This window comes from Pelophylax lessonae, assembly GCF_965119305.1.
Source record: "Pelophylax lessonae genome assembly, chromosome: 3".
In the NCBI taxonomy this organism is placed as follows: Eukaryota; Metazoa; Chordata; class Amphibia; order Anura; family Ranidae; genus Pelophylax; species Pelophylax lessonae.
In genome coordinates this window covers 536,979,812-537,006,142 of record NC_138770.1, presented here as the reverse complement: position 1 = coordinate 537,006,142, position 26,331 = coordinate 536,979,812, and the positions used below count along the sequence as shown (strand labels likewise).

The 26,331-nt window shown below is 45.8% G+C and overlaps 1 protein-coding gene across 3 annotated transcripts in view; it reads left to right on the top strand.

Annotated features, from left to right (window-relative positions):
• Positions 1 to 1,067: 1,067 nt before the first annotated feature.
• TIAM2 (TIAM Rac1 associated GEF 2) overlaps positions 1,068 to 26,331 on the top strand; it is a 457,180-nt gene continuing 431,916 nt past the window's right edge. For all 3 annotated transcript variants that reach the window (XM_082250259.1, XM_082250257.1, XM_082250261.1), the window contains exon 1: positions 1,068 to 1,233. The gene's annotated coding sequence lies outside the window, so the exon portion shown is untranslated. The remainder of the gene's footprint in view (positions 1,234 to 26,331) is intronic.

The following is a 26,331-nucleotide window of genomic DNA, read 5'->3' as shown; positions in this document are numbered from 1 at the left end:
ACATGACGTATTTGCTTTGGAAGAATACATCACCTCTAACTTTGGGTGTCCTACATGACGTATTTGCTTTCAAAGAATACATCACCTCTAAATTTGGGTGTCCTACATGACGTATTTGCTTTGGAAGAATACATCACCTCTAAACTTGGGTGTCCTACATGACATATTTGCTATGGAAGAATAAATCACCTCTAAATTTGGGTGTCCTACATGACGTATTTGCTTTGGAAGAATACATCACCTTTAAATTTGGGTGTCCTACATGACGTATTTGCTTTGGAAGAATACATCACCTCTAACTTTGGGTATCCTACATGACGTATTTGCTTTGGAAGAATACATCACCTCTAACTTTGGGTGTCCTACATGACGTATTTGCTTTGGAAGAATAAATCACCTCTAACCTTGGGTGTCCTACATGTGTGGATGTTGCTGCATTACGTAAAACTATTCGAATAGTTATTTACATTTTAGAATGGAGTGCCTCGAGATTGTTCATAATTTTAAAAGGTGCTTTGACAGAAAAAAGGTTGAGAAACACTGACCCAGCCTATGGCACTGCAGTGTGCCCTCCAGGATGATACCACACACATTTCACGTCCCACAGGTGTGAATGGTGCCTCAAAGAGGCGGAGAACAGCGACACACCTGTAAACAAGCTCTTAAAAATGCAGCGGGACGCAATAACACAGGATGCTACGCTGCAACACTTGTGTGTTTTCCATGTATTATTCCTTGTTGTGCGAATGAGCCCCTACCTATAAAAAAGAGCCTGCACTGCCCTTGTAGAGTTCCTCCTGGTGAGTGCTCCCTCTATACACGGGGTCCGCACACCTTCCACACACTGAGGAGATGGGACCACATTCAGGGACAGCACCGCTCTATATACCTTCCACTTCTCAACGCTACTCTACAAGACACGCCCCGCCAGCGAGGACTGGCTGGAGCCCACTCTGTATGCAAATCTGAGCGCTCCTTATGGCTCTGGATTGGTGCGTAGCCTGAGAGAAGGCGTGTCGGTATGTGAGCCGCACCATGTCTCCTAGACGTTCCCCAGACTCGCCGAGGGAAGGAGGCAGGGAAGGTCTGGATCGGTGTTCGGGGAATAACAAAACATTCGCCCTTTGTACTCCTCCGATCGCCTGGAAGGTTGGAAGGAAGCGGCCATCGCCGACAAGTTGGAGCTGCAGAAGATGGAAAACTTTGCGCCGGCTTAGCGGATGGTGAAGAAGGGTGAGTGTGCTCTAAGGAGGGGACTTTTACTTACTGTGATCACCAATGCCTTGTGCTGGAATGAGAGGGGGGCTTTTACTGGCTGCATGCTTCCACCTCTATAAGGAGATCAGCACAGGAGGGGGGAGTTCTGGGCTATTTGGATTAGATTGGGGGGGGGGGGGGTGGAAGTTTGGTGACAGATGACAGTTGTGCAGATGTGATGTGACAATGACCCCCATCATTGGATAGGTGTATACACATCACTGACACACATCACTGCAAATGGCATCAGCATCCTTTATGAGAGCTTTGCCTTTGTCTCCTGTAGAAGTATGGCTTCCCTGCTGTATAGGGGGATCAGTTCATGCACTTTTCTTTCTACTTCTACAGGCTGCTATGCTGCGGATGGCGTTGAGCCCCGTGTGCGTCATCTTTGTTGTGCGGCACATGTATGAGACTTGCACGCTTCCCTCTGCTGCTCAGTTGTTTTGTGGAATTGCATGATTGATGGAAATCTGGAGGAGGAAAATACACCCCCCCCCATTGCCATGTCGAAGGCACCCTCCAGTTCTGGTACTTACCTTTTTCCGTTCTGTCCACCCACACACTCTGACGCGCTGCAGCCAGGGCCGCATTAAAGCCCAACTCCAGGCTCCTGCACAAAGCGGTATTAAAGCCAAAAGCAAACATTTATTATATTGCAGCTTATCAGTTATTAGATGTGATTGCTGCTTTTTTTTTTTTTTAGGCTGTCTTTCTTCTATTTTCACCCTGTGATCCAGCCAGCAGGTCTGTTGTTTTGCAAAGGACAAGCTCTCCAGCAAAATGTATCAGTGACCGAAGATTGCGGGAGGCCAGCGGCGATCAAGCCCACTCCTCCCACGGTCTGGCTCCTGCTGTGTCTAATCACGGCTCGTGCACATAGATCTATGTGTTTATGCGCAGCCGAGCCACCCTGCCGCAGTAAGGGCCCTTTCACACGGCGCTCCGTGTGTCCGCAAATCATCCTATTTTTTGCGGATGATTTACGGACATAATGTAAGTCTATGGCATTGCGGATGTCAGCGGAATACCATCCGCTGACATCCGATTTTCTTCCTTTCAGTTCTGTTCCGTTTTTTGGAACGGAACAGAACCCTATTTTTCCTCCGTTCAAAAAATGGAAAGGAAGCAAAATCGTATGTCAGCGGTGTCATCCGCTGACATCCGCAATGCCCATAGACTTACATTATGTCCATATATCATCCGCAAACGGATGGGATGATATGCGGACATACGGAGCGGATATAACAAGTGTCATCGGCTCAGTGAAAAAAAAAAGTGCCGGAGCGGATCGCAATGCGGTCCGCTCCGTGTGAAAGAGGCCTTAATCTGCGTGGGGCAGTCGGCAAGTGGTTAAAGAACAAGCTCTCCAGCAGAATGTATCAGTGCCCGAAGATTGCGGGAGGCCAGCGGCGATCGAGCCCACTCCTCCCGCGGTCTGGCTCCCGCTGTGTCTAATCACGGCTCGTGCACATAGATCTATGTGATTATGCGCAGCCGAGCCGCCCTGCCGCAGTAAGTCTGCGTGGGGCAGTCGGCAAGTGGTTAAAGAACAAGCTCTCCAGCAGAATGTATCAGTGACAAAGATGAGACAGGGACCAGGTCCACATGTGGGAAGGCTGGTTGTATATGAGTCAATCTTTCCATCAATTTGTGTACAACGAGCTTGTTGGAAAATGTTCTCTCAATCAGCACCACCGGCTATAGCCAGCGGGGCTGATCAGTGTACTCTGACGGCAGGTAATGCCCCATACACACGTGCAGATTATCTGCAGACTTTTGTCTGCAGACTTACCTTTTCTATGTAGTGCAAGGGCCTGCTGGATTGCATACAAATTGAAAGTGTTTAGGTTTGACCTCATATTATATGGTTTTGGTAAGTCTGCAGGCAAAAGTCTGCAGATAATCTGCACGTGTGTATGGGGCATAAGTCTCCTCGCTGACAGAGTACAATAGCACAGCAGGAGGGACTCCCCCATTGATAATGATTGCGTGGATGGGGTCACGAGTCAAAAAAGAACTGCCTGGCCATGCACTATATGAAAAATCAGCCGTAATTCGGTCATTTGGACAGTTCTTTCATTTTTTGACCAGTTAATGGGCACAAATCGGTAATCGGTTGTGACATTTTTGAGCCGCAAAAACAAAGGACAAGTTTGGAAATTTTCTGAACGAACGATAAATTGAAAGGTTAATGTGTTTCTCCTCCAAACGGTTTGCACTAGGTATATGCGAAAAAAAAACAAACAAAAAATAGATTCATTTATGTCCATTGAACGATTTATCGGTCATTACATGATGGTACAATCGTTTGCTCTCGCGGCCCTGTGTTCTTTTTTCAAAAATGAGTTTGAACAATTTTTCATATGCCCCCGTTCACATGCACGCGATCCGACTTCGGGTGGCGACCTCCGAGGTCGCGGTGCGAGCTGCGCGCCGCGACCTCGGAGCGGCCGCCACGGACTTCATAACATTGAAGTCTATGGCGGTCGCCTCCTGGTCGCCCCAAAGAAGCTCCGGACCCTTTTTCTAAGTCGGAGCGAGTTGTGTCGCTCCTATTAGAACGGGTCCGCAGCTTCCCTATGGGAGGCGACCTGTGAGGCGACCAGGTCGCCTTAGTGTGAACGGGGGCTATAAGTCTGTTGTTTTTCAACAGAACAAGCTGTCCTGCAGATGTAGCAGTTAGGCTACATTCACACCTGAGCGTAGCGTTTTCGGGCGTTTTTTACCGTGATTTTTACCGCGATTTACAGGCGTTTTTACAGGCGTTTTTTGTGCAGGCGTTTTTTAGATTGAATAGAGACCAATGGAAAACGCCTGTAATCTGCCAAAAAAGAAGCTCAAGTACTTTTTTGAGCGTTGGGCGTTTTGCTCACAGCGTCAAAACGCCCAGATGTGAACAGGGGCCATTGAAATGAATAGGATTTGTCTTGTTGGGCGTTTTGAGAGCTGATCCTAGAGCAGAAAAACTCCCCAAAAACGCCCCAAAACGCCTACATGTGAACGGAGCCTTAGAGGGCTGAGACAAACCATTCACCACTGACAGGGGTACTTACAGTGGCCAGCTTTTATTTATTTATGGAAAACCCTTATTACAACAGGAAAAAAGAAAAAAAATTACAATCGCTGTAAGCCCACGTTCAAACCGGAGCAACTTGTCATGTGATTTGACAGGTTGCTTTACAAGGTGATCGTTTACAATCACTTTAAGCCCACATTCACACCGGAGCGACTTTAATGCGATTTGACAGGTTGCTTTACAAGGTGTTGGTTTACAATCACTTTAAGCCCACGTTCACACCGGAGCAACCTGTCATGCGATTTGACTGATCAAATCGCATGACAAGTTGCACCCTATTGTCGGCAATGTCACTGATCAAATCGGCGTGACCTTGAAAAAGTAGTTCCTGCACTACTTTTGGTGATTTCAGGCGCGACTTGCATAGACATCTGTGCACGAAGCCGCACAGATGTCTTCCAAGTTACACCTGAAGTCACACTGATATGCGGCTTTGGAATCATGCAATTTCAGATGGAGTCGCACTATTTCAAAGCCGCATTCAATGAGAACGAGAGCTAACGGTACAAAATAACAAGAGAAATGAGAGGCGGTTTTATGTTTCTTGAAATGTATTGATTCTTGTGACTCCTCCCAGTATTCCCTACACTTTATTCCCTCTAATGTTTTCTTCGAATGAAAGTTTTACATTTTGAGATTTTGTGCTGCCCCCTCCAATCCCCCTGACCTAGAGGCACAGCCCAATAATTGCCATTATGGTGAATACAGCTTTGGAGAAAAATGTTATCATTCAGGGCCATGGCACACTGGTTACTTTGTAACAGCGATCTGTAGTTACATTTGTAGCTAGCTATCTGTACAGCTACAAATTGCCAGTGTGCCATGACTGTCAGCATCGGTGTTGGATAACATGAGTGGCTACTGAAGCTGGGGATTCTGATGCTGCAAAATGTCAATTGAACCTGAGCTACAAAATAGTTTGAGATTTCTACGACACTGATCTGTCGCTGAGTGCAACAAAGCTTGTTTATGCCTATGGAACCGCTCCCTCTGTCACTGGCCCAAACACTGTAGACCTTGATCGCTAGTAATGGGAGCGACACCTCACTGCCCCATACAGATGGAGCGATTCCTCTGGGACAAACGGCCTCTTAGCAATCCTGCTGCTGGCACTTTCGATAAAGGAGCACTCGCTAGGGGCTGCATCACCCATCTGACATCAGCCTTAGGCCCCTTTCACACACGAAGTCCGACAGGCGAACTCAGTTTTTCTCAGCGGGGGATCGATCCGCCGATCCCCTGCTGAGCAGGCGGATGACAGCTCTGTCTCCGCGCTGTGTGCGCAGACAGAGCTGTCAGGTCCCCATTCTTCTCTATGGGGGAATCGGATGGGAACGGACCGCCTGTCCATTCTCATCCGATCCGATCCGCCAGACAGATGGAAAATAGGGTTTCCATCCGTCCGGTTTTGACGGTTTGGATGTCAGCGGACATGTCTCCGCTGACACCTGATGCCCCATAGAGATGCATGGGGCGTCCATTTAGATCCGCCAAAAAAGCTGACAGGTGGAAAGGGGCCTGAGTGTCCTTTCACATGGGCTTTCCGCCCGGCGGACTCCGTTTTGCTCAGCGAGGATCGATCCGTTGATCCCTGCTGAGCAGGTGGATGACAGTTCCATCTGCCCACTTACTTTGCAGAGACAGACCTGTCAAATCCCCACTCTCCTCTATGGGAGATGGGATGATAACAGACCGCCTGTCCGTTTATTTCCGATCCGATCCTCCAGACAGATGGAAAATACCTCTGGATTTCACGGACAGGATCGGATAGCAGCGGGTGTCAGCGGATATGTCACCCATTTGGGATAAATTAGAGCAGGGACTGGGAACCAGGCCTTCTCATCCAACATCGGTGCCTGACCTCACAAATGCGCTTCTGGAAGAATGGTTAAACATTCCCATAGACCTAAACCTTGTGGACAGGGTTCCCAGAAGAGTTGAAGCTGTCATAGCTGCAAAGGGTGGGCCAACTCAATATTGAGCCCTATGGACTAAGACTGGGATGCCAATAAAGTTTGTGTGCGTGTAAAGGCAAGCCAATACTTTCAACAATATAGTGTAGGTACATTATGTATATGCGTTTTTACTGCGATTTTGTTACAGAACAGTGTGAAAGGGGCCTTAAAGTGGAAGTCTACCCTAACAGTAAAATCCCTGCATCTATAGACATCCATGATCTAACACTAACCTATCTAACCCTGTGAAGAAGAAATCAGTACACTTACCTTTTTTGAAGTTGATCTGACCCGATCCCACACTGAGCTGTCAGCCCCGACTTCACTGTGGAGGCGGATGCAGAGCACACAGCTGACAAGGGAAGCCCCAAAGTAAATCTATGAGTGACATATTCTTTTTTGTTTATTAACTCCTTTCCGACCGCCCGCAGCAGATGTACTGCGGCAGACAGCCCGCTCCCAGGCAAATCGTCGTACATGTACGGCGCTCGCTCTCGGGAGTCTAGGGGGCGAGCGCGCTCGTCTGCTGGGAAGCCGATGCATGTGTCAGGCGGCTCTGATTGCCACCTGACACCCGCGATCTCTCCCCGCTGAGAGAGGACGGTCGGCTGATGTAAACACAGCCGACCGTCCTTCTCCCTGGGATGATCACAGAGCCCCTGTGATCCTTCTATATAGGATCACATGTCTCTATGGTCATCTCAGACGCCACGCCACCCCCAGTCAGAATCACTCCCTTAGGCTCACATTTAACCCCTTGATCACCCACGGGGTTAACCCCTTCCCTGCCAATGGCATTATTACAGTAACAGTGCATATTTTTAGTACTGATTACTGCAGTAATGTAACTGGTACCCCCAGAAGTGTCAAAAATGTCAGTTGGGGTCCGATCTGTCCGCTGCAATGCCGCAGTCCCGCAAAAAAAAAAGCAGATCGCTGCCATTACTAGTTTAAAAAAAAAAACACTAAAAATGTCATACATCTTTCCCGTAGTTAGTAGATGCGATAACTATCAAAATACGCTTATTGCGTTTTTTTTTTTTACCAAAAATATGTAGCAGAAAACAAATTTGCCTAAAATGTTAAAACATTTTTTTTGATTTTTTACATATTTTTTCTTTTTGAGAATGTCATATAGCAGAATGTGAAAAATGTTTTTTTTTTTTCCAAACTGTCGCTCTTTTTTTGTTTATAGGGCAAAAAATAAAAATCGCACTGGTGATCAAATACCACCAAAAGAAAGCTCTATTTGTGGGGAAAAAAAAGGATATAAAATTTTGTTTGGGTACAGCATCGCACTACCGCGCAATTGTCCATAAAAATTAACGCAGTGCCGATTCGCAAAATAGGGCCTGGTCAGGAAGGGGGTAAAATCTTCCGGGGCTGAAATGGTTAATCAGATAAATAGAAGATATTGCTAATCAAGTACCAATAGTCTATTCTCAGGCCAGCAGGTGGAGCTCTAATTTACTTTTCACCTCATTAGCATTGGGTACTTTCAGCTGCTGTGAAAGAATGGTGTAGCTGAACTGGAATGTGTCATCACAGCTGTGACTCTTCAGATCTAATGAGGGGCATTGAAGCTGAACTCCAGGGATCATATATTTTGCATACTTGCATTGGGCCAGTTTTGTACACCATAATGCGTATGTGATACCAGATTGGACTGTGTGGAAGCTGTATATGACAGTAGTAACCTGAACCACTGCAGCGATGGCCGCGGTCTTCTGGGTGCTATGCCAAGAGGCTGCCCTTCTACATAGTGACCAGAGGGGGTCGCTTGGTCAGCACAGCTACCATTCCTAGAAAGCCTTGCATTTTGCTCAAAGAATGCAAAGCTTCTCTGATTGGACGAGGTGGAGATTGTCTGCCAGGTTACCAGCAGATTGTTCACGTTCCGCGCCAGTGACAAACTGATGGGACTCTTTTCACTGGGTGGGGGTGTAGACCTGTAAGTGCCGGTGCACACTAGTGCAGTGCCAGACATTGCATGTGATTTGTACCGCATTGCTGTGCAGATCACATGCGATGTGATTTCAGCCATACAAACTGTATGGCTGAAATCGCATTGCATTCACACCAAAACGATGCAGGGCCCTTTTTTTGGTCCGCACTTGAATCGGATCACATGGGTTTCACTTCACACCTATGTGATTTGATTCCTGCACGAATTCACAATTCGCACTGCGATTTGTGAACCAATCTGGGGGTGTCATTAACTTTACATTGACACCCCCAGCGATTCGCAGATATCAGTGTGAACTACTGTGTGATTCTGGTGCGATGCGGGAGCAAGCAATGAAATTCCAGGGTTTCCCGCATCGCACCAGTATGAACCGGGACTAGGTGAAAGTGAAACTTTAACAGAGAAAAATCAGATCCCTTTTCCTGTCAGGCAGGGCTGTGCTCAAGGCTGGGTGGAGAGAAATAGAAGTGCCAGTTCACACTTCAGCGAAGTCGGACATCGCATGTGATTCGCACTGCTCACCAAAATCGCGCAGAACCCTTATTTTAGTCCGCACCAGAATCGGATCGCATGGGTGTTCACACCTATGGGATGCGATTCCTGTCTGAATTGCCAGTTCGTACTGCGATATGCAAACTAATCTGGAGGTGTCAACAACTTTGTATTGATTCTCCCTGCGGTTCGCATATGGCAGTGTGAACGCAGGAAACGGCAGTGGATTCGCAGGGTTCTCGAATCGCACCAGTGTGAACCGGCACTAAATCCTTTGGCAGGTAAACTCCATTATAAGTATTTTATTGGTTTATCCATTTGCCTGGGATTCAACTTTAACCACTTCTGGACCGGAAGGATTTGCCCCCTTAATGACCAGGCTATTTTTTTGCGATTTGGCACTGTGTTATTTTAATGGAGAATTGCGCGGTCATGCCACTCTGTACCCAAATAAAATTGATGTCCTTTTTTTCCCCACAAACAGAGCTTTCTTTTGGTGTTATTTGATTACCTGTGCGATTTTTATTTTTTTTGCGCTACAAACAAAAATAGAGCGACAATTCTGAAAAAAAAAAAAAAAACAATAACTTTCACATTCTGCTATATAACATTCCCAAAAAAAAAAATTAAAAAACAACATTTTTTTTAACATTTTAGGCCAATTTGTTTTCTGCTACATATTTTTGGTAAAAAACAAAATTGCAATAAGCGTATTTTGATTGGTTTGCGCAAAAGTTATCGTGTCTACTAACTACAGGAAAGATTTATGTAATTTCTATTGTTTTACTAGTAATGGTGGTGATCTGCGATCTTTTGCGGGACTTCGACATTGCGGGGTACAGATTGGACCCCTGACTGATATTTTTGACACTTTTAGGGGTACCAGTGACATTACTACAGCAATCAGTGCTAAAAATATGCACTGTTACTGTAACAATGCCATTGGCAGGGAAGGGGTTAACCCAGGGGCAATCAAAGGGCTAAATGTGTACCTAAGGGGGTGTTTCTAACTGTATGGGGGCGGGGCTTGTGAAATGATCACAGAGCTCCTGTGATCCTATATAGAAGGATCACAGGAGCTCTGTGATCATTCCAGGGAGAATAACGGTCAGCTGTGTTTATAACAGCTGACTATTCTTCTCTCTCAGCGGGGAACAATCGCGGGTGTCAGGCGGCAATCAGAGCTGCCTGCCCTGTACAATCAGAGTCCCGGCTGCCAAATGGGGGCAGAAACGCGCCAGGGCGGCGCGCGCTTGCCCCCTAGCTGCAGGCGTGCGACCGACGTATACCTACGGCTGTTCGCGCAGGAGGGCCAGCCTGCCACAGTATTTCTGCGGCGGGCGGTTCGAAAGCGGTTAAAGCGATAGTAAACCGCAGTTGAAGATAAAATTCTCTCCTGCAAGGCAATGTCATAATGTGCTAGTATGCATCGCATACTAGCAAACTATGAGGGACGTACCTTAAATTGAAGCCCTCCAGCGCCATGCTGTCACTGCTGAGAGGGCTTCCATCTTTCCTCGGTCTTCCTTCCAGGTTCGCGGCTTCTGGCTACATGAGTGACTGAGGGCGCGATGATATCACTCCCATGCATGCACGTGGGAGCCACCGCTTATGGCACGGTTTATGGCTGCGTGCACCCTGAATATCTCTTAAACAGTAGGGATGCACCGATCCGACTTTTTTGGACCTGATATCTGGCGTTGTGAAATCACCGATACCGATCAGGAGCTACACACAAAGCAAGCGGCTGCAGTACAGAGCAAACCGCTGCTTCACGTGTATGGCTCCTCCATTCACAGGCGGAGTGCATCTGATATCACTCCACCTGTGAGCCGGGCCTATACAGGAAGTAGCGGCTCCCATCCCATACTAGTATTGCACCTAAAAAACCGTATCGGCATGTGGATTGGTCAATGTTACCGATTCCCCGATCCATCTAAAATGGCCATATCGGCGCCGATATCCGATCCGAATATTGGATCGGTGCATCCCTACTAAACAGTGCAAGTTTAGGAGATATTTACAATACCTACTACCACTGTAACTTCAATTGGCTCTATATGTTTGCTACCTTGGATTTGTCTGGTCCTGTACACAAATCTAGTCCAGATGGTATGCCGTCATCTTGCTTGATTTTATAAACCATGTTTCTCAGATGGGTGAATCTGAAAGGTAGGACATGGAAAAAATGAGACGTTCAAGCTGTGAGTGTCCTTATGTTTGCTTCTGCGATATTACACTTGACATAAATTAAAAAAAAAAACCTATATTAACCACTTCCGGACCGCCCACTGCATATATACTGCGGCCCGGCTACGCAAAATCACATATAGGTACGTGATTTTGTGCAGGGGTTCTCTGGGGCGCATGTGCCAATCAGGGGGTCCAGCAGCCGCGATGGCTGCCAGCCACCTGCAATCGTGCAGGGGAATGACAGAACGGCCGCCTGCCTATGTAAACAAGGCAGACGGCTGTCCTGTCACAGAGACAGAGAGAGATCTTTTGTTTCAGTTAAGCTGAAACACAGATCTCTCTTTTCCTCAAATCCATCCCCCACACAGTTAGAAAGCGCTCCCTAGGAGCACACTTAACCCCTTGATCACCCCTAATGTTAACCCCTTCCCTGCCAGTGTCATTTATACAGTAACAGTGCATTTTTTTTAGCACTGATCACTGTATTGGTGTCACTGGTCCCCAAAAAGTGTCATTTAGTGTCATATTTGTCTGCCGCTATGTCACAGTCCTGCTAAAATTCGCTGATTGCCGCCATTACTAGTAAAAAGGATAAAAAAATAAAATAAAAAGTCCATAAATCTATCCCATAGTTTGTAGACGCTATAACTACTGCGCAAACCAATCAAAATACTCTTATTAGGATTTTTTTTTTATGAAAAATATGTAGCACAATACATGTTGGTCTAAATTGATGAAAAAATTGGAAAATAAAAAATAAGATATAAATTTTAAAAAAAAAATTGGATTTTTCATTTTTTTTTTTTATTGGGAATGTTTTTATAGCAGAAAGTAAAAAATATTGTATTTTTCTTTTCAAAATTGTCGGTTTTTGTTTATAGCGCAAAAAATAAATACCGCAGAGGTGATCAAATACCACCAAAAGAAGAAATTAAAAAAAAAAAAATACCACCAAAAGAAAGCTCTATTTGTGGGAAAAAAACACATCAATTTTATTTGGGTACAGCGTCGCACAACCGCGCAATTATCAGTAAAAGCAACGCAGTGCCGTATCGCAAAAAATGGCCTGGTCATTAAGGGGGTAAAACCTTCCGGGGCTGAAGTGTTAACAAGTGTCGACACTGGCACCATAGTGTGGATGCCTCATTGATTGTGTACCATGTGTTTAAAGGAAATCTGTCAGGATGAATATTACCTGTTACAGCCAAGACTCCCACTTAGCATGTGGAGCTGAGCTGTCATGGCCTAGCTCCGTGGAGTAGAGCTGTTTTTTGGGAAGATGCAGCATTGTTCTTGATGCAGGGCATATCCACTCTGCGGTAGAACAAAGCGCCCTTTCCTTTTTCATTGCGGTGAAATTAAATAGCGGCGTGTAACTAAAAGGCCTCTTCTGCATGGGGGCAGTGCAGAACAAAGAGGTGTTCGAGCTACGATTTTACCACTCCCCAGTAGCAAGGGCTACTGTACTATTCCAGACAAGCAAAAGAGTGCCTTTATACTTTGATGAATGCCTTTATGACCTTACTTTACAGCAGAAGTAAAGACATATTGGGCAAAATTCACAGGAAAATGTAAATTCACTATTGCTCTTATGCGGTATTTACCGCAAACACCAAAAACGCTTGTAAAATACCGCATAAATAGGCATTAAAGTAAATTCACAAAAGGAAATAAATAATTAAATGCATGTGGTAATTAGGTGCTGGTCAAAGCTTGCAATAAATATAGCAGTGGTCAGACCCCCCCCCCCCCCCCCCCCAGTGATTGGTATACAAAAATAGGCGGGAAAGTGCAAGCTGGAGCAGGTGTCAGCTAGATTTAAGGCCCCATGCACACGGGGCGTTTTTAACGCCGCTGTAAGCAGCATCAGGCGTTTTCTTTTTGCAGCCTAAAAACGCCCCTCCATGTTATTCTATGGCCTCATGCACACTCAGACGTTTTTAAAGCTGTAAGTGGCCTAGGCGTTTTTAAGCTGCAACAAGAACCCACGACCTGAGCGTTCTGAGGACCAGCGTTACAGCGTTAAAAACGCCTGACGCTGCTAAAAGCTGAATAACTTTGCTATAACGTTGCTTAACGTGCGTTAAGCCACGTTATACGTTTTTTTTTCTTCCATTCAAAATCAATGGTTCCCTATGGGAGCCTATTGATTTGAATGGAGGTCGCACCGCAACACCGCAAGTCGGATCCGGATCCGACTTGCGCTGTGGGAATCTTGAGGGGGAACTCCACGCCAAAATGGGAAAAAAAACAGCGTGGGGGTCCCCCCAAGGTTCCAAACCAGGCCCTTCGGGTCTGGTATGGAATTTGAGGGTAGCCCCATGCCGAAAAAAACGGCGTGGGGTCCCCCCCAAAATCCATACCAGACCCTTATCCGAGCATGCAGCCCGGCAGGCCAGGAAAGGGGAGGGGACGAGCGAGCGGCCCCACCCCCCCGAACCACACCAGGCCACATGCCCTCAACATGGGGGGGTGTTGGTGCTTTGGGGCAGGGGGAGCTCTGCACCCCCCACCTCAAAGCACCTTGCCCCCATGTTGATGAGGACAAGGGCCTCATCCCCACAACCCTGGCCGGTGGTTGTGGGGGTCTGCGGGCAGGGGGCTCATCGGAATCTGGAAGCCCCCTTTAACAAGGGGCCCCCCAGATCCCGGACCCCCTCCCTATGTGAATGGGTATGGGGTACACTGTACCCCTACTCATTCACCACATAAAAGGCAGTGTATGGAAATAACGACAAGAGACGTTTTGGAAAGTTTATTAAAAATTTTCATCCGACTCTTCTTGTCTTCTCCTCTCCGGGGTCTTCTCCTCTCCGGGGTCTTCTCCTCTCCGGGGTCTTCTGCTCTTTTGCTGTCCGCCCTTCTTGTCTTCTCCTCTCCGGGGTCTTCTGCTCTTTTGCTGTCCCCTCTTCTTGTGTTCTTCTCTCCGGGGTCTTCTGCTCTTTTGCTGTCCCCTCTTCTGCTGTCCTCTCTTTTCTTCTCCTCTCCGGTCTTCTGCTGACGGCTGTCGGCTCTTCTTCCTCCGGTCCTCCTCCGACGATGTCTTCGCTGATTATGCCTATCTCCGGTCTCTGCAGCTTATTATATAGCCATTAGGGGCTTGGCCCCGATGACATCATCGGGAGGCCCCGCCCCCTTATGTCACAGATTACGTCATCTGTGACATGAGGGGGTGGGGCCTCCTGATGACGTCATCAGGGCCACGCCCCTAATGGCTATATAATAAGTTGCAGAGACCGGAGATAGGCATAATCAGCGAAGACGTCGTCTGAGGAGGACCGGAGGAAGAAGAGCCGACAGCCGAAGACCGGAGAGGAGAAGAAAAGAAGAGAGGACAGCAGAAGAGGGGACAGCAAAAGAGCAGAAGACCCCGGAGAGAAGAACACAAGAAGAGGGGACAGCAAAAGAGCAGAAGACCCCGGAGAGGAGAAGACAAGAAGGGCGGACAGCAAAAGAGCAGAAGACCCTGGAGAGGAGAAGACCCCGGAGAGGAGAAGACAAGAAGAGTCGGATGAAGATTTTTAATAAACTTTCCAAAACGTCTCTTGTCGTTATTTCCATACACTGCCTTTTATGTGGTGAATGAGTAGGGGTACAGTGTACCCCATACCCATTCACATAGGGAGGGGGTCCAGGATCTGGGGGGCCCCTTGTTAAAGGGGGCTTCCAGATTCCGATGAGCCCCCTGCCCGCACAACCACCGGCCAGGGTTGTGGGGATGAGGCCCTTGTCCTCATCAACATGGGGGCAAGGTGCTTTGAGGTGGGGGGTGCAGAGCTCCCCCTGCCCCAAAGCACCAACACCCCCCCATGTTGAGGGCATGTGGCCTGGTGTGGTCCAGGGGGGGTGGGGCTGCTCGCTCGTCCCCTCCCCTTTCCTGGCCTGCATGCTCGGATAAGGGTCTGGTATGGATTTTGGGGGGGACCCCACGCCGTTTTTTTCGGCATGGGGCTACCCTCAAATTCCATACCAGACCCGATGCACACAGTCAGGCTTAGGAGTGCGCACGCGTGGGTGCCCCCTAAGTAAGGGTCCGCTGTGTGCAATATCGTTGCACAGAGCAGGTTAAATATAACCTCTTTTTTATTTTAAACAAAAAAAAATTTGCTTTTAGTATCTCTAACTTTTTTTTTGATAAAGTGGGAATTGGTTAAAACCCTATTTGCCCCGTCCAAATAGGTGTGACGCGGACTTTGCGGCGCAGCAGGGATTTCCAAAAGAAGTTCCTGCACTACGTTTAATGACTGCAGGGGCAATTTCATTAGAAATCTGTGCATGAACCCACAAAGATGTCTTTCAAATCGCCCCCGAAGTCGCAATGAAATGCGGGTTTGAACTCACACGATTTCAAATCGATCTCCAAGGTGAACATACCCTTCATGTTTTTTCCCCACCTGTTTCCCATTAGGGATTTTGCTCTTTCCTCTCTCACTTGTATGTGGATGGTTTTTTTCATTGAAGCCAACAACCTATGGCCAGCTTTAGACAGTAGTTGCCAGAACAAGTGTCCCCATTAAAGATTTCCTTGTGTTTCTGTTCTGATGGCAACCCAAAATTTTGAATTTTCTATCACTATAATCCAATCTCCTCACATGAATTTACTAACAGATGATATATCAACCTGGATGTCACACCACTTCCTCAGACTCCATCTATCCAAAACCGAGCCAGAATTTTACCTCCCCTACGTGCCTCTTCCCCTGATTTCTATGTCAAGATTGATAACACTACTATCAGCCCGTCCCCACAGGCCAAGGTGCTAAGTCAGGGGTCTTCAAACTATGGCCCTCCAGTTGTTCAGGAACTACAATTCCCATCATGCCTAGTCATGTCTGTGCATGTCAGAGTTTTACAATGCCTCATGGGATGTGTAGTTGCACAACAGCTGGAGGGCCGTAGTTTGAGGATCCCTGTGCTAGGTGTAATCCTGGACTCTGAACTATCCTTTCGGCCCTATGTCCAATCACTGTCCAAAACTTGCCACCTCAACCTCTGCAACATCTCCAAAATTCACCTCTTCCTAACCAATGACACCACACAGCTCCTAGTTTACTCCCTGGTCATCTTCCACCTCTACTACTGCATCTCCATCCTCACGGGATTAGCTTTACATAGACTATCCCCCCTTCAGTCCATCATGAATGCTGCTGCTAGGCTCATCCACCTTACCAACTACTCTGTGTCTGCTACTCCTCTCTGCCAATCCCTCCATGGCTTCCGCTCACCCAACAAATTAAATTCAAAATACTAACAACAACCTACAAAGCCATCCACAACTCAGGGCTCCGGCTGCATCACTAACCTAGTCTCAAAATATCAACCTACTCATTCTCTCCGTTCCTCACAAGACCTCCTGCTCTCTAGCTTCCTCGTCACCTCCTCCCATGCTCATCTCCAGGACTTTTCCCAAGCCTCTCCTATCCTATTGAACTCCCTACCCCAATCTGTCCAACTTCTTCTACTCTTTGCTTTTAGACGATCCCTGAAAACCCTCCTCTTTAACCACTTTAGCCCTGGAGGATTTGGCTGCTCAATGACCAGGCCCTATTTTGCAATTCTGCACTTTAACGGACAATTGCGCGGTCGTGTGACACTGTACCCTAACGAAATTGACGTCCTTTTTTCCCCACAAACAGAGCTTTCTTTTGGTGGTATTTGACCACCTGTGCAATTTCTATTTTTTGCGCTATAAACAAAAAAGAGCGACAATTTTGAAAAAAATAACAATATTTTTCACTTTCTTTTTATATGAAATTCTCAAAAAAAAAGTCAAAATTAAATTTTTTTAACTTTTTAGACCAATTTGTTTTCCGCTACAAACTTTTGGTAAAAAAAAATCACAATAAGGGTATTTTGATTGGTTTGCGCAAAAGTTATTGCGTTTACTAACTACGGGAAAGATTTATGTCATTTTTATTGGTTTTTTTTTTAACTAGTAATGGCGGCGATCTGCGATTTTTTTTTTTTTTTTTTGCGGGACTGCGACATTGCAGTGGACGGATGGGACCCCTAACTGACAGTTTTGACATTTTGGGGGTACCAAAGATGCTATAGATATGCTATAGATATGCACTGTTACTGTAAAAATGACACTGGCAGGGAAGGGGTTAACCCTGTGGGTGATCAAGGGGTTAAATGTGAGCCTAGGGGAGTGATTCTGACTGTGGGGGGCGTGGCTTCTGAGATGACCATAGAGACATGTAATCCTATATAGAAGGATCACATGGGCTCTGTGATCATCTAAGGGAGAATGACAGATGGCTGTGTTTACATCAGCCATCTGTCTTTCTCTCTCAGCTGCAGGAGATCGCGAGTGGCTGGCGGCCATCGGAGCTGCCGGTCACACGCGCTGGTTCCCTGGCTGACGAGCGGGTGAGCGTGCTTTCCCCCTAGAGCTCAGGTGTCAAACACAAGGCCCGTGGGCCGAATGTGGCCCCCCAGGCAATTTCATGTGGCTCTCGCACCTCTCCTGCAGCTACGGCACCCCCCTTGTCTCTAGTCTACCCCCACCTTGTCTCAGTAGTCGGCAGCAGAGGACAGAACTCCTTTGCCAGATCCTGTGCCTCTGCAGAAAGGTTTGTCTTTGCCCACCCCTTCTCGGCAGTCTGCAGCAGAGAGGAGGGAAGAACTCCTCCTGCAGATCCAGCACCTCTCTGTGCAGCCACAACACCACCTTGTCTCTTGCCTCCCCTGGTCTCAGCATTCAGCAGACTCTGTAAGCGAACTCAAGCCCACCTCTGGTCCTCTTCCAGGCCTTGCACTTTCTTCTTCCACCTGCATCTTCTTCCTGGCAGTAGCTCCAGGTAAGGGGCTGCATTGTGATGTAAGGAAGGGTGGGTGACTCTTGACCTATGATGGTGGAGGGCTCTTGACATCTCATGTAAGGGTGTAAGGGGGCGCGTGGGGTGCGCTGGACATGTAACCTTACTTTACAGATATAACCAGCCCTTTGAGGGCGAGCGTAATGCTGATGCGGCCCGCGATGAGACTGAGTTTGACACCCCTGCCCTAGAGTCTCCTGAGCGAGCGACGTAGTACTACGTCACTTTGCCCAGGAGCGGCTGCCTGCCGCAGTAAAACTGCGGCGGGCGGTGGCTATGTGATTAAAGAAGCCTATTCTGCCCCCACCTAACAACTGTACTTTTATTTTCTTCCTAAGATCACCCCCCCCCCCCCAGAGTTGTTACCTTTTGTATCACTTGGCCCTCCCGCCTAGATTGTAAGCTCTAACGAGCAGAGGCCTCTGATTCCTTCTGTATTGAATTGTATTGTAACTGTACTTAGTCTGCCCTCATGTTGTAAAGTGCTGCACAAATCCTGTATAATAATAATAATCCTGTTAATAAAAAAAAATTACAGTGACTTTCCCTTGCGGAGACACAGAAAATAATAAAAACCTTTCAGCCGTGTATCCAGAAACAATGAGCTTTAGATAGACTTGAAAGTACACTACATGTTTCACATTCATTATTGCACATTTTTATCATCTTGTACCAAAAAGGAAAGGACACAATGAAAAAGAACAATATTGGTGTGTCCTTTATTGTCTTTCAGGCTCCATAAATATAGGCGACCTAGCAAAAATGTTTCTTTTCTGTTCATGGAAGGACACAGCCAACCCTGAGTCTTAGATCATGGCTATGTGTCCTTCGATGAATGCAGAGAAAAGGATTTTATAGTAACAAAAAAATCCTATTTCTACTTTTGTTGACGTAAATCGGCAGTCAGCCCCTCACAGCAGTGTTAATTTTGGCAGCAAATTTCAATTTAGTTTTAGTCTTAGTCTTAGGACTAAAATGGCATTTTAGTTTTAGTCCTATTTTAGTCTTCTGCAAGTGTTTTAGTTTTAGTCGTATTTAGTCGACTAAAACTCCAGTATATTTTAGTCGACTAAAACGCCCTACATTTTAGTCGACTAAAACTAATTTTAGTCATCTATAATCAAATGGGTGTAGTTCAATTGTAATTTGTAATGCATTATTTAAGCATTTCTCTACAATTTCCAAACTCATTATATACTACTGCTGGTCCTGGAGTGAAAAATCTAATATGTTATTATTTATGCTTTGAGCATGTACCAGTGTTAATTTTTGGCAGCAAATTTCGATTTAGTTTTAGTTATAGTCTTTTGACTAAAATGGCATTTTAGTTTTAGTCGTATTTTAGTCTTAAGACTAAAATGCCATTTTAGTTTTAGTCATATTTTAGTCATCTGAATTGTGTTAGTCGACGAAAACGTTTTAGTCGGTTTTAGTCGACGAAATTAACACTGCCTCACAGGCAGAGTAACGTAGGGCTACGTCGCTAGCCTGTGAGGGTTTTGGGAGCGAGCGCGCGCCGCCGGAGGCGCGCTCCCGCGCGGTCATGGACCCCCCCCCCTGCGTGTGCCCGGTGGACCCGATGTCCGCCGGTCACTCGCGATCGTCCGTGACAGCGGGAGAAAGGCAGGCGGCTAGTGTGTTGATCACTGTTCTTACACATCAAGCCACAGCCAATCACAGTTAGAAGCACGCCCCTAGGACACACTTAACCCCTCCCTCTCCAATACAGTTAACTCCTTCACTGCCAGTGTCATTTTTACAGTAACAGTGCATATATATAGCACTGATTACTGTAGTAATGTCACTGGTAACCCCAAAAGTGTCAAAAATGTCAGTCAAGGGTCCGATCTGTCCGCCCCAATGTCGCAGACCTGCAAAAAAAAAATCGCAGATTGCCGCCATTACGCGCTAAAAAAAAAAACAACAAAAATCTTTCCCTTTGTTAGTAAACGCAATAACTTTTGCGCAAACCAATCAAAATACGCTTTTTGCGATTTTTTTTTTTTTTACCAAACATATGGTAAAAAAAAAAAAATGGCCTAAAATGTTAAAAAATTTTGATTTTTACATTTTTTTTGGGGAATTTCATATAAAAAAAATGTGAAAAAATATTGTTATTTTTGCAAAATTGACGCTCTTTTCTTGTTTATAGCGCATGATCAAAAAATCGCACAGGTGATCAAATACCACCAAAAGAAAGCTCTGTTTGTGGGAAAAAAAGGACGTCAAATTCGTTTAGGTACAGCGTCACACGACCGCGCAATTGTCCGTTAAATTCACGCAGTGCCGAATCGCAAAATAGGCCCTGGTCAGGAAGGGGGTAAAATCTTCCGGGGCTTAAGTGGTTAAAAAAAAAAGTTTTTAAAAAAAAGCACAACAGTTGGAAAACGTTCAACAGACATAAACTTTTTTTTCACAGTAGTGCAATGTAAACTGAAGCCTTAAGCTAGGGCTGGTACGTTTTCCTGAAAATGTTACCATTATTTCAATTTTTTGCAATCAGCTAAATGTTGTTTTAAAACAGTCGTACTCTTCCTTATGTAGATTGTATTCTTAACGCTGCTTCTTAAAGAGGAATGTGAGCAATAACAATCCTAACCTCAAAATTGTAAGTCTGAGCTGAACTGGAAAGGCATTAGCTGTGTGTCTCAGTGTTGCCATTATACAAAAGAATAACTACACACGAATAGAGGAAACATGTCAGCATAGGCAGCCGGCTCCTTGGCCGATTGTGGGAATGGGAAATAAGACTGCATTCTTTGGAGTCAGCAGTAACAACTTAAGCTGCGCTTGGTGTCTACCCAAAGGAAATTCCATCTTCACATAGAAAGGGTAAAGGAGGACTAGAACAGTTCATTCTAATTAGCTGTCCACATCACACCATCAGCACCCTGAACTAAGTAAGACAATTATCACTTAGACTACTGTTTGCTTGTAACAGAAAGCACCGAGCGAAATCATTTTGCCCTGCACTTTCAGAAAGAGCAGATTATGTTACCTAACAAATTAGGGCGCTTGTATAGCAGCACTGGGGTCATGGGTTAAGTTCCCATTAGACACACACTCTTTGCAGAGTTTTTCTATTCCCCCTGTGGTTGCCTGCATTTTCTTCCACAATAAAAAAATGTTGACAAAAACTTAAAGGAAGCATGGGGGGGTATCTATTTGGGGGTACCTTTTCAGATGATTGCAATATGAGAAAACAGTGTGGCCTGGTAGTTGGTAAGGGGATTAGAATTCTAGGGTATATCATTAGAGGGATCACCAGCAGGAGGAAGGAGGTCCTGATTCCCTTATATAGATCTTTAGTTATTATTAGAGGGATCACCTGAAGGAGGAAGGAGGTCCTGATTCCCCCATATAGATATTTAGTTAAAGGGATCACCAGAAGGAGGAAAAGGGTCCTGATTCCCCCATATAGATATTTAGTTAAAGGGATCACCAGAAGGAGGAAAAGGGTCCTGATTCCCCCATATAGATATTTAGTTAAAGGGATAACCAGAAGGAGGAAAAAGGTCCTGATTCCCATTATAGATGTTTAGTTATCACTAAAGGGATCGCCAGAAGGAGGAAATAGGTTCTGACTCCCCTATATAGATCTTTAGTTATTGCTAGAGGGATCACCAGAAGGAGGAAAGAAGTGTTGATTCCCCCATATAGATCTTTTGTTTTCATTAGAGGGATCACCAAAAGGAGGAAAGAGGTCCTGATTCCCATCTTTAACTGTCACCAGAGGGATCACCAGAGGGAGGAAAGAAGTGTTGATTCCCCATATAGATCTTTAGTTTTCATTAGAGGGATCACCAGAAGGAGGAAAGAAGTGTTGATTCCCCCATATAGATCTTTAGTTTTCATTAGAGGGATCACCAGAAGGAGGAAAGAAGTGTTGATTCCCCCATATAGATCTTTAGTTTTCATTAGAGGGATCACCAGAAGGAGGAAAGAGGTCCTGATTCCCATCTTTAATTGTCACCAGAGGGAGGAAAGAAGTGTTGATTCCCCATATAGATCTTTAGTTTTCATTAGAGGGATCACCAGATGGAGGAAAGAGGTCCTGATTCCCATCTTTAATTGTCACCAGAGGGATCACCAGAAGGAGGGAGGAGGACCTGACTCCCTTATTTAGATCTTTAGTTATAACTAGAGGGATCACCAGAAGGAGGTTCCTGGTTCCCTTATATAGATCTTTAGTTATCACTAGATGGATCACCAGCAGTATGAAGGAGGTCCTGATTCTCCCATATAGATCTTTAGTTTTCATTAGAGGGATCACCAGAAGGAGACAGGGGGTTCTGATTCCCCCATATAGATCTTTAGTTTTCATTAGAGGGATCACCAGAAGGAGACAGGGGGTTCTGATTCCCCCATATAGATCTTTAGTTTTCATTAGAGGGATCACCAGAAGGAGACAGGGGGTTCTGATTCCCCCATATAGATCTTTAGTTATCATTAGAGGGATCACCAGAAAGGGGAAAGAGGTTCTGATTCCTCTGTATAGATCCTTAGTTTTCCCTTGAGATCACCAGGAGGAAGGAGGTCCTGATTCCCTTATATAGATCTTTAGTTATCACTAGAGGGATCACCAGCAGCAGGAAGTAAGTCCTGATTCCCCCATATAGATCTTTAGTTATTACTAGAGGGATCACCAGAAGGAATAAGGGGGTCCTGATTCCCTTTATAGATCTTTAGTTATCACTAGAGGGACCACCAGTAGGGGAAATGAGCTCCTGATTCCCTTACAAATATAGTATCTTTAGTTATCACTGGCGGGCAGCATTTTCAATGTAAAGCTTAGATCAGGAACATGGGAACACGAAAGTTCAAATTAATCTTGGAAAGCAATATTTTACTGAAAGAGTAGTTGATGCTGGGAACAGACGTCCAGCAAATGTAGGGAGTCAGTAAACAGTAATAGAATTTTAAAGAGGAGCTCCAGTCTGGAGAAAAAAAATGAAAGTCAGCAGCTACAAATACTGCAAGGACTGTAAGGACACTTACTGTTCAGGGATCCCGCGATGTCGGCACCCCAAGCCGATTAGTTAATCGGCTTTGGGTGCAGGCCCTGGCATTGTAAGGGAAATCAGCAGTGAAGCCGTTAGGTTTCACAACCGATTTCCTACTGCACATGCGTGAGTTGTGGTGCGCTTTCTGAATGGTCCCACAGTCTTCTGGGACCTGTGTGTCTCCCAGAAGGCAGCGGGGGGGAACCAGAAATGTCATAGATTGCTGATCACCGATCTTACCCGGAAGTGGGAGCAAGTACCTATCAAAACCAGGTACCCGCCCCCCCCAAAAGAAAAGTGCCAAATGTGGCAGCAGAGGGGAGGAGGGTGCAAAACAAGCAGAGCTTCCCCTTTTGGGTGGAGCTCTGCATTAACATGCTTGGGGCAAACATAGATCTATACTAGACAAGAAGGTTACTAAAAATTGGGCAAGGCTAGATGGACCACTTGTGTTTTTCTGCCATCATACTTCTCTGTTTCTATTCAAAATTAAAAAAAATCAATAAAAGGGAATGTCACCTTGCCCTCCTCACTCGAACTATCAGTTTACAGTATTAACAACAGTTGTTAATTTTCTCAGACAGTGGCTTCACCTGCACAGCCCCATCATTCATACACTGGTATCTGTAAATTAAAAAAGTCCAATCTGTCCCCATGTAGTTCCCTCAATGAAGCATGTGCAGTGATATCATTGAAGGAGTTCATTGACACAGACCTGTAACTGTCGCTCCTATTAGAACCGGTCCTGTACTACACTATGGGACGCGACGGTGCGTGACTTGTCAGGCTGACCAAGTCGTCTGACAAGTCGTACCAGTGTGAATGGAGACTTAGGCTCCGTTCACACTGGGGCAAGCTGTCAGGTGACTTAGTCCCCTGACAAGTCACGCACCTTTAATCGGTTGCCGACCGCCGCACGACTATATACTGTGGCGGTCAGCCCCGGCCAGGCAGAGTGACGTATCGGTACGTCACTCGCCTGTCACTGACTTGCGAGCCTATCGCGGGCGGGCGCGCGCCCGCCGAGGCGCGTGCCCGCCGTGGCTCGTTCACAGACAAGTCAGTGCGTGTGACCGGCGGACTCGATGTCCGCCAGTCACACTGCGATCGCTCCTGTGAAGGGAGAAAGACAGAGCAGCTTGTGTAAACAAGCTGCCTGTCAGTTCTCCCTGTGTAAAAGTGAAGATCTGTCCGTTCTACTATGTAGCACGGTTGATCTTTGCTTTTACACCAATAGGAATGTCCCTACACAGTTAGAAGCACGCCCCTAGGACACACTTAACCCCTCCCTGTCCAATAAAGTTAACCCCTTCCCTGCCAGTGTCATTTTTGCAGTAACAGTGCATATGTATAGCACTGATTACTGCAGTAATGTCACTGATACCCCCAAAAGTGTCAAAAATGTCAGTCAAGGGTCCGATCTGTCCGCCGCAATGTCGCAGTACCGAAAAAAAAATCGCAGATCGCCGCCATTACTCGTTAAAAAAAAAAACACCAAAAATGACAAAAATGTTTCCCTTTGTTAGTAAACGCGATAACTTTTGCGCAAACCAATCAAAATACGCTTTTTGCGATTTTTTTTTTTACCAAACATAGGTAGCATAAAACAAATTGGCCGAAAAATGTTAAAAAATTTTGATTTTTACTTTTTTTTGGGGGGAATTTCATATAAAAAAATGTGAAAAATATTGTTATTTTTGCAAAATTTACGCTCTTTTTTTGTTTATAGCGTGTGATCAAAAAATCGTACAGGTGATCAAATACCACCAAAAGAAAGCTCTGTTTGTGGGAAAAAAAGGACGTCAAATTCGTTTAGGTACAGCGTCGCACGACCGCGCAATTGTCCGTTAAAGTCGCGCAGTAAAAAATCGCAAAAAAACCCCTGGTCCTTTAGCAGCCAAATCCTCCGGGGCTTAAGTGGTTAAGTGCAATGGAACCGTTCTAATCAGAGTGATTCAAGTGCGACCTTAGGGCGACTTGTATTGAATTCTGTTAAAGAAGTTGTTTGCAAGTCGCAATAAAGTCACGCTGTGCAGCGCGGCTTTAAAGTTGGGCGACTTTGAAGCCGCGCTAGTGTGAACCGAGACTAATACAGTAGCAGGCAGTGCACTCATACTGCGCTGAGTTTAAAGTGTATCTGTAGTCCAAATTTTCTTTTTTCTTTTTGCATTTTGGATAGAGGGTGCTCTCTTGTCTCCTCCTTCTAAGCTCGTCTCTAGATCTCCTCCAGAGCCTCTCCCATCCTTTGGAACTCTCTACTTCAATCTGTCCTGCTATCCCCTATTCTGGCTGCCTTAAGGCGATCCCTGAAAACTCCTCTCTTCCAGGAAGCCTGTCACACCTCCAACTAATGTTTTATTACTTCCAACGGCATATCCTATACAGTTACAACCTTTTGTACCACTTGCCCCACCCATTTAGATTGTAAGCTCTTATGAGCAGAGCCCTTTTAACCCTCTTTTAATTTATTGTATTGTAACTGCACTGTCTCCTTTTGATATTGTAAAGCGCTGCGTAAACAGTTGGCGCTATATAAATCCTGCATAATAATAGTAATAATTATTCTTGTCACGTTAACTGCTGTCGGAGGCTCCGTTGGAGAGATTCCTTCACTTCACTGTTTGGTAAAAAGATCATCCCCACTACAAGAAGAGAGGGGAAATCTCTAACAGCAACACAGACAGTAAAATGTTATTTAAAGCGGTAGTATCCCGCTTTTTGACACTTTTACCTACAGGTAAGCCTATAATAAGGCTTTCCTGTAGGTACAATTAGTATCTCTTAAACTGGCACGGGGTCCGTGTCGGGGCTTCGTTCTAAGGTAAGTAATACATAATGAGCTAGTATGCGATGCATACTAGCTCATTATGCCTTTGTCTTGCAGGTTTTTTTTTTTTTTTTTTGGTTTTTTTTTAAGTCTTCGGGTTTACAACCGCTTTAAGTCCCCGTTCACACTAGGGCGACCTGTGAGGCGACCTGGTCGCCTCACAGGTCGCCGTAGGTCGCCTCCCATAGGGAAGCTGCGGACCCGTTCTAATAGGAGCGACACAAGTCGCTCCGATTTAGAAAAAGGGTCCGGAGCTTCTTTGGGGCGACCAGGAGGCGACCGCCATAGACTTCAATGTTATGAAGTCCGTGGCGGCCGCTCCGAGGTCGCGGCGCGCTGCTCGCACCGCGACCTCGTAGGTCGCGGTGCGAAGTAGCGTCGCCCCTATGTGAACGGGGCCTTAAAGTTCACCTTTTAAAAAATAATAATAAATAAAAAAATGATACATGCACAAATTTTTGCAAGTAAAAAAAATATGTATTTTTTTTCTTGAGCCTGCATAGCATTGTACTCACAGGTGCAATGCCAGGATCCTGCAATACCTCAGTATAGCTGTCTGCCTGTACCTCCCGTATGGGCAGACAGTTAAGCCGGCCATAGATGGTTTGACTCTCTCAGAAGGGATCGGCCAAGATTCGATCCATGTATAGGCAGATTGATTGTACCCAAGTCGATCCATCAATCAACTTGTGAACAACCAGCATGTTTGACCTTTCATGCGATTATTGCCAGTGGCTT